Source organism: Hyaena hyaena, unplaced genomic scaffold (genome assembly GCF_003009895.1).
Source record: "Hyaena hyaena isolate Hyena2069 unplaced genomic scaffold, ASM300989v1 scaffold_55, whole genome shotgun sequence".
Taxonomy (NCBI): Eukaryota; Metazoa; Chordata; class Mammalia; order Carnivora; family Hyaenidae; genus Hyaena; species Hyaena hyaena.
In genome coordinates this window covers 3,260,500-3,272,789 of record NW_024080687.1, presented here as the reverse complement: position 1 = coordinate 3,272,789, position 12,290 = coordinate 3,260,500, and the positions used below count along the sequence as shown (strand labels likewise).

The window sequence follows — 12,290 nt, the reverse complement described above, 5'->3', positions numbered from 1 at the left end:
GCAAACAGCAAAATCAGGATTCGAGCCCATATGTGTGGCAAAATTAAGTCTGGGATTAAAGGAGGCGTCCTTTCCAGAACTCACTATTGGTGCTAAAGCAGAGTGGATACCTTAATATCTTTCCCAACTCCAGGGAAAATGGCTGTTTTATTTATTTATTTTTTTTTTAATTTTTTTTTTTTTATGTTTTATTTATTTCCAGGAGAGAGACAGACAGCGTGAGCAGGGGAGGGTCAGAGAGAGAGGGAGTCACAGATTGAAACAGGCTCCAGGCTCTGAGCCGGCAGTCAGCACAGAGCCCGACGCGGGGCTCGAACCCACGAACCGCGAGATCATGACCTAAGCGAAAGTCGGACACTTAACCGACTAAGCCACCCAGGCACCCCAGACAGACTCTGTGTCTTAACAAATGTCACATGAGTGGCTCTGCTGTCAAGGTGTGTTATTTTGACACCGATTTTATTTCTCTCTCTTTTTTTTTAATTTTGTTTATTCTATAGGTACATTTATCACCACATCCTTCCCCTTTCACAACGATATTTGGGCAGATCTTGGCCTTTGTGGGGTTCAAGGGATGCAGAATGGCGACTTCTAGAGCACATACTACAAAAGCAGGCATTATGTGATGTTTGTGGTTCCTGGGAATCAAATCTGCCCACTTGTCAAGAGTATCTGATTTCCCCGTGGCTCCCTTCTTGTTGACTGAGCTTTTAGGGATGGAGAGTCACAATGGTTTTATCTGGAGATTTAGGATGAGAAGCCCTTCTGCAAAAAGTATTCAATAAATTAGAACACAGACTTCCATTATCCCTTCTGGAAATGGGGCCCCTGTCTGTCTGTAAGGATGTCTGGAGAATGGAAAACTAAACACAGAATTAGGATTCCTAACATTAATGCAGTTTTCATTTGCTCTCAGCTTACTCCGTTGTCTTTGAGATGCTATTAAAAATGCATGCAGGATGCGAGTGAGATAAAACATATCAAATTGATTCCGGTTTCTACTGACACGCCATTTCTCTGGCTTCTAGCAGCTTTAACGATCTGGGACATAGCCCAGAGTATGGGAGTGAGGAAAATGGACCCCTGAGCAGTGACAAGTCCTGCTGTAAAGCTCAAGAAACTCAGTTCGAAGGGGGGGGGGGCTTTCCTACTGTCACTCAGAGCCTGTTGTCACTCAGAGCCTGTGGAATCTAGCTTATTTATATTGGTAATAATAGCTTTCCTGGGGCACCTGGGTGGCTCAGTTGGTTGAGTGTCCAACCTTCAGCTCAGGTTGTGATCTCATGATTTGTAGATTCGAGCCCCATGTCGGTCTCCGTGCCGACAGCAAGGACCCTGCTTCAGATTTTGTCTCCCTCTCTCTGCTCCTCCCCCACTCACACAAATATGTGTGTGTATGGGTGTCTGTGTGTGCGCGTGCGCGTGTGCCTGCATGCGCGTATGATCTCTCTCTCTCAAAAATAAATAAACATGAAAAATTGGGCACTTACAATGTACCAGGAAACTAACTTTCTTTTTCTTTCTTTCTTTCTTTCTTTCTTTCTTTCTTTCTTTCTTTCTTTCTTTCTTTCTTTCTTTCTTTTCTTTCTTTCTTTCTAATAGTTTATTGTCAAGTTGGTTTCCATATAACACCCAGTGCTCATCCCAACAAGTGCCCTCCTCCATGCCCATCACCCATTTTCCCCTCCCCCCCACCCCCATCAGCCCTCATTTTGTTCTCAATATTTAAGAGTCTCCTATGGTTTGCCTCCCTCCCTCTCCTTAACTATTTTTTCCCCTTCCTCTCTCCATGGCCCTCTGTTAAGTTTCTCTTGTTTCACATATGAGTGAAAACATATGGTATCTGTCTTTCTCTGCCTTACTTATTTCACTTAGCACAATACCTTTGAGTTCCATCCATGTTGCTACACATGGCCAGATTTCATTCTTTCTCAATGCCATGTAGTATTCCATTGTATAGATAAACCACATCTGCTTGGTCCATTCATCAGTTAATGGACATTTAGGGTCTTTCCATGATTTGGCTATTGTTGAGAGTGCTGCTATGAACATTGGGATCCATGTGCCCCTATGCATCAGTACCCCTGTATCCCTTGGGTAAATTCCTAGCAGTGCTGTTGCTGGATCATAGGGGAGTCCTATTGTTAATTTTTTGAGGAACCTCCACACTGTTTTCCAGTGGCGCTGCACCAGTTTACATTCCCACCAACAGTGTAGGAGGGGGTCCATTTCTCCACTTCCTTGCCAGTATCTATAGTCTCCTAGTTTGTCCATTTTAGCCACTCTGATGGGCATGAAGTGGTATCTCAGTGTGGTTTTGATTTATATTTCCCTGATGACGAGGGACACTGAGCATTGTATCATGTGTCTGTTGGCCATCTGGATGTCCTCTTTGCAGAAGTGTCTGTTCATGTCTTCTGCCCATTTCTTTACTGGATTATTTGTTTTTCAGGTGTGGAGTTTGGTGAGTTCCTTATAGATTTTGGATACTAGCCCTTTATCTGATATGTCATTTGCAACTATCTTTTTCATTCCGTCAGTTGCCTATTAGTTTTGTTGATTATTTCCTTTGCAGTGCAGAAGCTTTTTATCTTGATGAGGTCCCAATAGTTCATTTTTGTTTTTGATTCCCTTGCCTTTGGAGAGAAACATGCTTTATTTGTAATAACTGAGTTAATCTTTACAATCTAATGAGGTAAGTTGCTATTATTATTCCCATTTTACGGATGGAGAAACTGAGAGAGGTTAAGTGACTTGCTTAAGGATGTACAGTGAGTGATAGAGCAGGAATTTGAACCCAGGCCACCTGGTTTCCGAACCTCTCCTGACTTCCTGCCTGGGCATGTGTTTGTATGCATGCTTGCGCACGTTTAAAATGTGTAATTCTAAAAAGCTTAGAAAGTTGGTCTTCCAGCTTTGGACACATTATTAGTAAGTGGGGCCGCTAGAAGCGAGCACATTCATAACAGGAAGAGATGGCCTCACAGTGATGGTGGAGAGGAATCTGCAAAGCTGAGCGGTCTGGGTCCTTGCTTGGAGTCAGTCTTGCATGGGCCAGCTGTCCTTGTGGGAATTACCAAAGCACAGGTAGGGCTGTGATTAGGATTTCTGCCAGATGGCTGTGGCAGATGCCATAAGCTCTCCCCAGTGTTCAAGTTCCCATTTGCTCTCTCTTGGTAATAGGACCCCTCACATTTTCCATGGGCTGCAGCTGCTGAGTCTCTCTTACCGCTAAGTGTGGTCGAGTGGTTCTTGTCGGAGAAGTGAGATGTGCCCGGTCACACAAGCTCTGCCCTCTGCCTTGTCCTCTCTACTGGCTGGGATGCAGTCTTAGGGGCAGGGGAAACCCCCAGGGAGGGATTCACAGCAAGGGATGAAAACAGCCTCACTCTGATCCTGTGGCCTCGCCATGGGTGCCCTGTGCTAGTCATTCTTGTGTATTCCAGGCGAGAGAGCAAACTTTCCCATTCAAGCCATTTTTTTAAGTTTATTTTGAGAGAGAGAGAGGGAGGGAGGGATGGAGGGAGAGAGAGAGAGAGAATGAATGAGCAGGGGAGGAGCAGAGACAGAATCCCAAGCAGGCTCCACACTCAGCGCGGAGCCTGATGCGGGGCTTGAACTCACAAACCATGAGATCATGACCTGAGCCAAAGTCTGACGCTTAACCGACTGAGCCACCCAGGCGCCCCTGTTTAAGCCATTTTATTTATTTATTTATTTATTTACTTATTTACTTATTTACTTATTATTTTGTAATAGTTTATTGTCAAGTTGGTTTCCATATGACACCCAGTGCTCATCCCCACAAGTTGTTTAAGCCATTTTAAATCTCACTCTTACAGCAGCCAAACTCACAAGCCAGTGATTACATCCAGGACACCAAGGAAAGGTTACAGTATGTTTGCTGTATTTTGTTAACAAATCAAGAAAATATTCAGAGCATTTTAGAAAGAGTTCAATAACAAGGTTTAAGGCCTAACAGGGGCAACCTATTTGGAAACATCCCCAGAAATGTTGTAAATGCTGGCAGAAAAAGGCATTGTTCTCCACTTGGTTGATGTAATATGGAGATGGTATGATTTCAGTTCCATCCCAAAAATATTTATGGAATGGCTACTATGTGCAAACAGAGCCCTTGCCCTTGGGACCTGGTAGTGGAGTAGGGTGTGTGGGGACACTGACGGATGAGCATGTGGATATAAAACGTGATCAACATTGGTGAGCACATAGCCAGTCCTGACTTGGGGCCTTAGGGGAGGCTCTCTGAGGGGACAGAATCTTTGCTGGCTGTTGTTCTAGCTCCTGGAAAGTGTTAAGCTCCCCTTAAAAAGAGCAGTATTTGTGTATTATGGAAGTCTGAGATGAAAAGCCCATTCAGAGGCTTCTCTGCCTTGAGAAATAGAACAGACGAAATGAACATTTTGAATTTCTCTCTTTCTCCTTTCTTTCTTATTCCAAGATCTTCCCATGCTTAGGATGGAATCCAGCAAACTTTAGGGTGAGCAATGTACCCTCCTGGGATGTGGGTAAGCAGACATTACCTAGGATGTATCATCCAGGAATCAGAAGGGTCTTTAGTAAATAGAGTCTGTTCTTTCATTGTTAAGCAGTGGGAAAAGCTGAAGGGAGTGGCCGGGAGCCTCAGAAATTAAATCTGTGCTCACAAAAGCACGAGTTGGCTCATTGTCTCATCTTCAATGACAGGCTGATAGATAAACGGGTAAATTATTTAATTCTGGTTGTCAGTTCTGTGGATGATGATGTTACCCTTACCGGAGCAGGGGACTACAGGGAATGATAAATCGAAGGTATTAGATGGCACTTGGCAGACTGAGAAAGGAGGACAGTAATTAATTACTTTGAAGCAGCCTTGCAGAAATATCGATGCCTGAAAGACACTTGACATTTTCTTTTCCCCAGACAGTATTAACTCAGGGGAAGCATCCAGGCTGTGGTAGTTGGGGTAGAGGGGTGAGCTGCAGGGCACAGAGGAGAAGTTAGGAAAGGTAAAAAAGAGCAGTCATGAGAGCCATCTTTGCCTAAACTGGGTTTCGAGGCTGGCTTCCTTGGGGTTTCACCCCAAACTTTTTGCTTAGCTCTTTAGTTCCCAAAGTTAAGATTTGGTTCTGATTTTAGCTGAGCCCGAAGTCAAAGCCAAAATTTAACAGTTTAAAAAAAAGTGGCTCAGTTGGTTAAGCCTCTGACTTTGACTCAGGTCATGATCTCATGGCTCATGGGTTCAAGTCCTACGTCAGGTTCTGTGCCGACAGCTCGGAGCCTGGAGCCTGCTTTGGATTCTCTCCCTCCCTCCCCTGCTCATACTCTGTCTCTCTCTCTATGTATATGTGTATATACATAGAATATGTATATATTTGAATTTCTCTCTTTCTCCTTTCTTTCTTATTCCAAGATCTTCTCATGCATAGGACGGAATCCAGCAAACTTTAGGGTGAGCAATGTACCCTCCTGGGATGTGGGTAAGCAGACATTACCTAGGATGTATCATCCAGGAATCAGAAGGGTCTTTAGTAAATAGAGTCTGTTCTTTCATTCTCATACATACATTCAAATACATATATATATATTTGTTTATTTGTTTTTGAGAGAGAGAGCAGGGGAGGGGGAGAGAGAGGGGGACAAGGATCCAAAACAGCCCAGTGTGGGGTCTGACCTCAAGAGATCATGACCTGAGCCAAAGTAGTCAGATGCTCAACCAACTGCCACCCAGGTGCCCAGGCCATGGGCTTTTGCTATAAAGTGGCCTGGCTGAGGCACTAAGATCAGACACAATGTGCCTCTCATTTCTTTCTATTTGGTGTGAATTTATTAATGTCCAGCTGTGTGATGACAGTCCCCAGCCAGCAAGGGTAACCTGAGGACTGTTCTCATAGATTTTTTTCTCCCATTGCCTGTCATCACTGGGAGAAACTACTCGGTAGGTATTGGTTTAATGGCAGACCACTGCCTCCAGTGTAATAGGAGCCGCCAGCTTCTCAGGTAACTTCTCTTGCCTGTCACAGTAATAAGTGCATTCCTTCCCCTTAAGTGGATTCGGTTAAGTGTTTGGTGGTGGTTTGAACGCCCTCTCTTAGAATAAATCAAAGCCATGTTTGAAGGATCCTGCCTCCAACAGTGGTGATTTCTGAGTTTGTCTTCGTCATCTGCTCTGGAGGCCTCGCTTCCTAAATCCAAAGGTTTTGCATCCAACGGTCTCTGCCTCAAAGAAAAATGTGTTAAGTATGCAGTTTTGCTTCTTCCCTGCCCTGATTCCTTTCCTAAATCTGAATCCCGTGTGGCTGAGCAAGGAACATCTGGAACTTTTAAAGACCTGTTTCGTCCGAGGGGAAGGCACATCTGGTTCGGAGAATTTCTGGAAAATGAAAAAGGAGAATGGAAACTGGAGAAGGATTAATGTGTTCTGGGGGGACATGTCCCTGCTTTTTTATGAAGCAGGAGAACCGTGAGGACCTTTGGTCTGAGGAAGCGGGTAGTTCCGCAGGTGAGGCCTTACTCTCTCCAAAGCCCCACAGAGTGAACCCAGTGAGCAGTCCAGGCGTCAGAAAGGTGCATCATGATTTTGTCACAGGAGTTGGAGAAGACAGAGGAGGAGGTGTGTTTCTCTCCGCTTTATTGTTTTTTTCAAACTTTTTAATGTTTTTATTTACTTTTGAGAGAAAGAGACACAGAGCAAGTGGGGGAGGGCTAGAGAGAGAGGGAGATGCAGAATCTGAAGCAGGTTCCAGGCTCTGAGCCGTCAGCACAGAGCCTGACGTGGGGCTTGAACTCATGAACTGTGAGATCATGACCTCAGCCGAAGTCTGACGCTCAACTGACTGAGTTACACAGTGGCACCTTTCTCAACTTTAAAGTAACAAGGATTGGGGTGCCTGGGTGGCTCCGCTGGTGAAGTGTCCAACTCTTGATTTTGGCTCAGGTCATGATCTCACAGTTTGTGAGACAAAGTCCCACGTCGGGCTCTGAGCTTGGGATTCTGTCTTCCCCTCTCTCTCTGCCCCTCTCCTTCTCACACTCACTCCGTCTCTCTCAAAATACGTAAATAAACTTTATTATTTTTATTTTTTAATGCTTATTTATTTTTGAGACAGAGAGAGACAGATTGTGAGTGGGGGAGGGACAGAGAGAGAAGGAGACACAGAATCTGAAGCGGGCTCCAGGCTCTGAGCTTCAGCACAGAGCCCGATGCAGGGCTTGAACCCACGAGATCATGACCTGAGACGAAGTTGGATGCTTAACTGACTAAGCCACCCAGGCGCCCCTCAAAATATATAAATAAATTTTAGAAAAGAGCACACAGCCATGCACTGTGACGTGTGACTTTGTGTTATTCCCCCTTGGTGTGGATGGAGTTTATGTCCTCCCTTCAGAGATTTTAGGCTTTCCCATGCAAACTGCTTTGGCTCACAGAATATGTGTGAAGTGACAGTGTGCCATTTCATTCAGCCCTCTTGTGCTGATGTCACTTGACATGACAAGAACATGCATTAGGGGCTTCTGAGCCCAGGAGAGTGAGACAGATCGCAGGGAGCAAACCTGAGCTATACCCTGGAGCCAGGCTGACCTGCTGCCTGGAGTATATTGACCTGCTTGGCCTCTAAACTCGTGCGAAATTAAATATATGCTTGTTGTAGGCCACCAAGTTTTGGGGAAGTTTGTTACAGAGCATTATTATAGCAATAGATGACTAATACAAAGACCAAAATGCAGAAGCAAAGAGAAAAAGAGTCAATGAAGTAGATGGCTGACGCATAAGGGAGGAAGGAAGGAAGTGGTGGTGGGTTCTGAACAAAGAGCAAGTAGGAAAGGGCCTCCAAGGAGAACAAGGAGAAGATGTGAGACAAGGGGGACTATGGCTGCAGCTCCTTTCGGTGTTGGGATGGGCAGTGGCACGGAGATGTGTGCCGTGCATGCACACGCACGCGCACACACACACACACTGTTCCTCTGTGCCTTTTGGGAGCCCTCCTGGACCTTTCTGGTGTCATTGTTCAGCGTTGTCTGAGAGGTTTCCAGGGAGTAGAAGTTTGATTCCTAGGAAGGTTTAGACTTCCAGTTGTAGGGTCTCTCTGGGCTCATGGTTGCAATAATGGCAAGGCGAGGCACGTGAGATCTCAGGTCTCCCCTGTAGGGGGCACTAGCTCCCTCCCCCCAAGATGGGAAATGCACTAACTTTAAGCAGGAACCGGCCCTCCAAAGAACACATACCCGGTATGAGCTGGATCTGTAACGTCTTGTGATTTTGGGGAGGCTATTTCATCTCTCCACACTGAGAGTTAGAGATGATGGAAATAGTAACAGGACCTACCTGAAGGCTTGTCCTGAGGTGTGAGAGACAGTGACACGATCTGGTGCAGAGTGAGGCCTTCCATACATTAATTAATCAACGACCGTGCTGCCATTTTGTAAAAAGAACCGATATCCAGTGTTCAGTAAGGCATTGGCATATCTTGTTTTTCTGAGCCTAGATGTTGAATAAAGACAGGAGTTCCACCCCATGGTCGGTAACACCTGACCGAGTCCAGAACTCTCGCTGGCAATACTCTTGAGTGGAAAGCCATTCTCCCACCATTTACTACCTTATTCTTCAGCCCACATCAGTCAGTCCACTTGCTTTGTTCTCCCATTTCTCTTTTTCTCAGGGAAGTCTATTTATTCTTAGGCTTGTAGAGGGAAAAAGGGTGGAGGTGGACCTGAAAGAGCAGATGGGAGAGCTCAGTAGGATGGCCTCTTCTTACCACCAGCTTGGGCTGCGGGCAGCATTATTTTCTAGTAGGCTCTTCCACCAAGAGCTGGGTGACCCCTCTGTCATACCCCTGGTTTGTAAAAAGGTTCAGACGACCCTTGTCACAACTTCAGCTGGGGTATTTTTAGCTAGACTGTTCTCTGAACACCAACTTGCATTTATTTTCCTAATCTGCTGTATATGATTGTTCTAGTTCTGTCTTGTACGCTCCTTTTCCAGGGAAGAGTTTCCCAGATCAGTGGGCTCCCTGCCCAGCCATTTTTACATTTTTTCTTAGAGTTTGGGTAGAGAAGCCCATCTGCCCCAGAAGGCATTTGGTTCCACCAGTCAGTCCTTCCAGAGGCTCTTCATCCTTGGTTCAGGTTCAATACCTGAGTGGGGACCCAAGGGTATTTAGCAGCCCTCTTCACAGCACTTATGGTGAGCAGAGTAAGGGGGATGACCTTCCTCCCTCCTCAAAGAGCCTCTTGCTCTTCAACAACTTGCAACAATGAAAATTACTTCTGTTGTTTTCTCTCCTCTCTCCTTTCCCAAGAGAACAGGCCAAATGCTGTTCAGTTCCTCTTGCATCAGATTTGAGTTTGTACTTCATTATAGAAATCAGTCGTAGAAGGAAATGCTCTTAACAAAAGCGCACACTTATTGGCTTCTTACCATGTGCCTGGCGTTCTAAGTGCTTTACATGTATTTATGCATTAATCCTCTCAATTACCTTGTGGAGTGGGTGCTATTATTATCCCCCTTTACGGATGAGGAAACTGAGTCTCGTAGCAAAAGATGAGTAGCTTGCCCAGAGGTGCACAGCCCCCCCCCCTCCATCCCCCTTTTTCCTTCCCTTCATCTTCTCGCCTCCCGCCTCCCACCTCCCCTCCCGCCTCCGAGGGAGCTGGGGAATTCTTTCCATACAGATCAGCCTCTGGAAACAGAGCAGGGTGGGGAGAGGACTTGGAGGGGCAAAGGGACGATATGAGGATACATGGCTTTGCCTCCTTCTTCCACTGAGGGATCTGCAGGGACCATTCCACGTTGGGATATTCAAAGAATTACACAACAACTCCATCAAATCCAGCCGTCTCCCTTCTGAATCTATAGAGAATAGGCCTTGCATTCGCTGCTGTCCTTACTCTGTGTGTCTGTTTTACAGATTGTAAATGTTATATATATATATTTTTAAATCTTACTAATTTCTTTATGTTACTCTGATATCCAGGCCAAGGGGATTTTTGTGCTTCTGGGTACAAGCATCACCCCGGGCCTCTCCCGGGCAGGCTGGCAGCCTACGATGGGAATGGCGATGGCCTGGCTGGTACTGAGCCGGCAAATGGCCCCTCTCCCTGCTGAGAGCACATGCTAAGAAGGCTCTTACAGAGTGATGAGGCTCTCGGCTCTGACTCTAGAGAGCCAGGGCTTACACTCCAGCTTTGCCAGTTACTAACTGGATTAGCGCTTCACCCCCTTGAGTCTGTCTTTCCTTATATGGAAACCGGGGATGGTTCTTACAGCCCTTTACTATTGTAGGGATTCAACGAGATCATGAATGTAAAGAGATTGGTATATCATAGGCACTCACCTGGGGAAGGGGCTGCGTTGTACTCACCTTTGAACCCCTGTGCCTGGCACAGTGCCTGACATCTGGAAGGCGCTTGGTAGCTGTTTCCTGACCTGAACCGATGGTGAGGCTCTTTGAGGACTTGGGTGCTGGTAGTGTTAGCAGGTTCGGAAGTAACTAATGCGCGCTCTCTCTCTCTCTTTCTCTTTCGCTCTCATCTTTGCCAGGCCCCCTTGCCTACCACTGAAGGCTTTGGAAGGTCATTGTGTGTCATTAAGCCACTCAACGCCCGTTCTCCCAGCGCCCTCTTTGTCTGAGGCCCTGAGACCTCTCAGCCTGAAGGCACAGTAGACTCTCGGGCGCCTTGAATTTTCCATGGCCTGGTTTACACTGCCCTCTGCTGTGTGCTTATGGGACAAGCATGTTCAATGAGGGTTTGTGGTGACATTTTCTTGACATTGATTGGGAGAGGCTCCCCCATACTGGCTGCTTGCAATGCTGTCGGAGGGAGAGGCAATGTCTAAGACCTCCTCCCCAATTTAGCTTGCAACTCCTGAGGCTTACCAAACTCAAGAGGCTTTTTACCAACGTCCCTGACCACTCAGCCTTCAGACCTTTCTAGGATCAGATTTCTTAGGTATTTTGTGTTTGGCCTTGGCCAAAAGGAACAGGGTAGAGTTTATTTGATACTATTCCCCGTCTGCTGTCTAGTTTCTTCTGAATCCCTGGGCACCTGATTCTTAGAGCTGCCCCAGTTGCTGTTAAGGGTCTGGGGTCACAAAAGACATCTGAGCCAAGTGAGAACCGGTGTGGACCCTCTCTACCTGCCTCATGAACCTTTCTTACACCACCCCACCTTCTGTTGGCTATCCCTTCCCAGAGCTGATCCCAGGCCATGAACACAAAATGGGGTCCTGCATGTCAGAGTGGGGAATTGGGGGCTAAAGACCAGGCCACGCCCCCCCTTGACCTCAGAGTAGAACCTGCTAGAAATGTACACCAAAGCTGCAGTGGAGGTCCCCCCTGATGGCCAGCACAAGTCACCAGACATATGAATGAGGAAGCTCCAGCCACCTGCTGACAGCAACTGTATGAGAGACCCGCACACATGATGGGTTAGCCTAGCCAGCCTCCAAGAATCAGGAGATAATCATAATGATAGCTGCTTAAAGCCACAGAGTTTGGGGATGATTTGTTATATAGCAATAGGTATGCAGAAAAAGTGACTTAAGACTGTGGGATCCTGGGTATCAACACTACTTTTCTATGTTTTCCAAGATTTGTACAGTGACCACTTCTTTTATAATCAGTAAAAAATTGTTATTAAAAATAAAATCATGGTCTAATTTCCCCCTCCACTTCACCAAGGGAGAAACTAGGTCTGAATTTGAATTGAGGGACATAAGCCAGACTTGGAGAAAAATTTTCCATGCAAGATTAATTAGATGCTGGAAGGAATCAGAGATACATTCGCGTTGGTATGATGGAAAGAGTGGTAGATTTGGAGTGAGAAAGCTTGGAAATGCATCCTGGTTTTCTCTCTCTCTCTCTCTCTCTTTTTTTTTTTTTTTTTGGGTGACCTTGAGCAAGTCCTTGCTCAAATTCGGCTTTCTATTTTGAAAAATGCAGCTGCTTAGGGAAGATAACATCCAGCAGGGCGCCTGGCCCAGAAAAGTGGTAGGTGACCCTGCCTAATCAGTGCCAATTAGGAACAGACATCTGCAAGCTTTGTGGACGGCCCATCCTTCACTGCCACCCGAGGCTACAGTTCCAATAATGAAATCGGCCTGGAGAAAACCCACAACTCTTCAAAAAAAAAAAAAAAAAAAAAAATCCAGAAACACGGAGCAGCTTTTCTAGCAGCCCTTACCGGAGCCACCGTCCCCTCTAGCTAGGGCGGGTACGTTGCCCTTCGGGGGACCCAGACCCGGCGCCTGCGGGGGAGGGGGACCGGGAGCGCGCCTGACGCGGACGCGGAGG

General features: G+C 46.3%; 1 pseudogene; it reads right to left on the bottom strand.

The window, feature by feature from the left end:
• Nucleotides 1–3,411, bottom strand: part of LOC120231197 — a 6,107-nt pseudogene extending 2,696 nt beyond the window's left edge.
• Nucleotides 3,412–12,290: the final 8,879 nt, after the last annotated feature.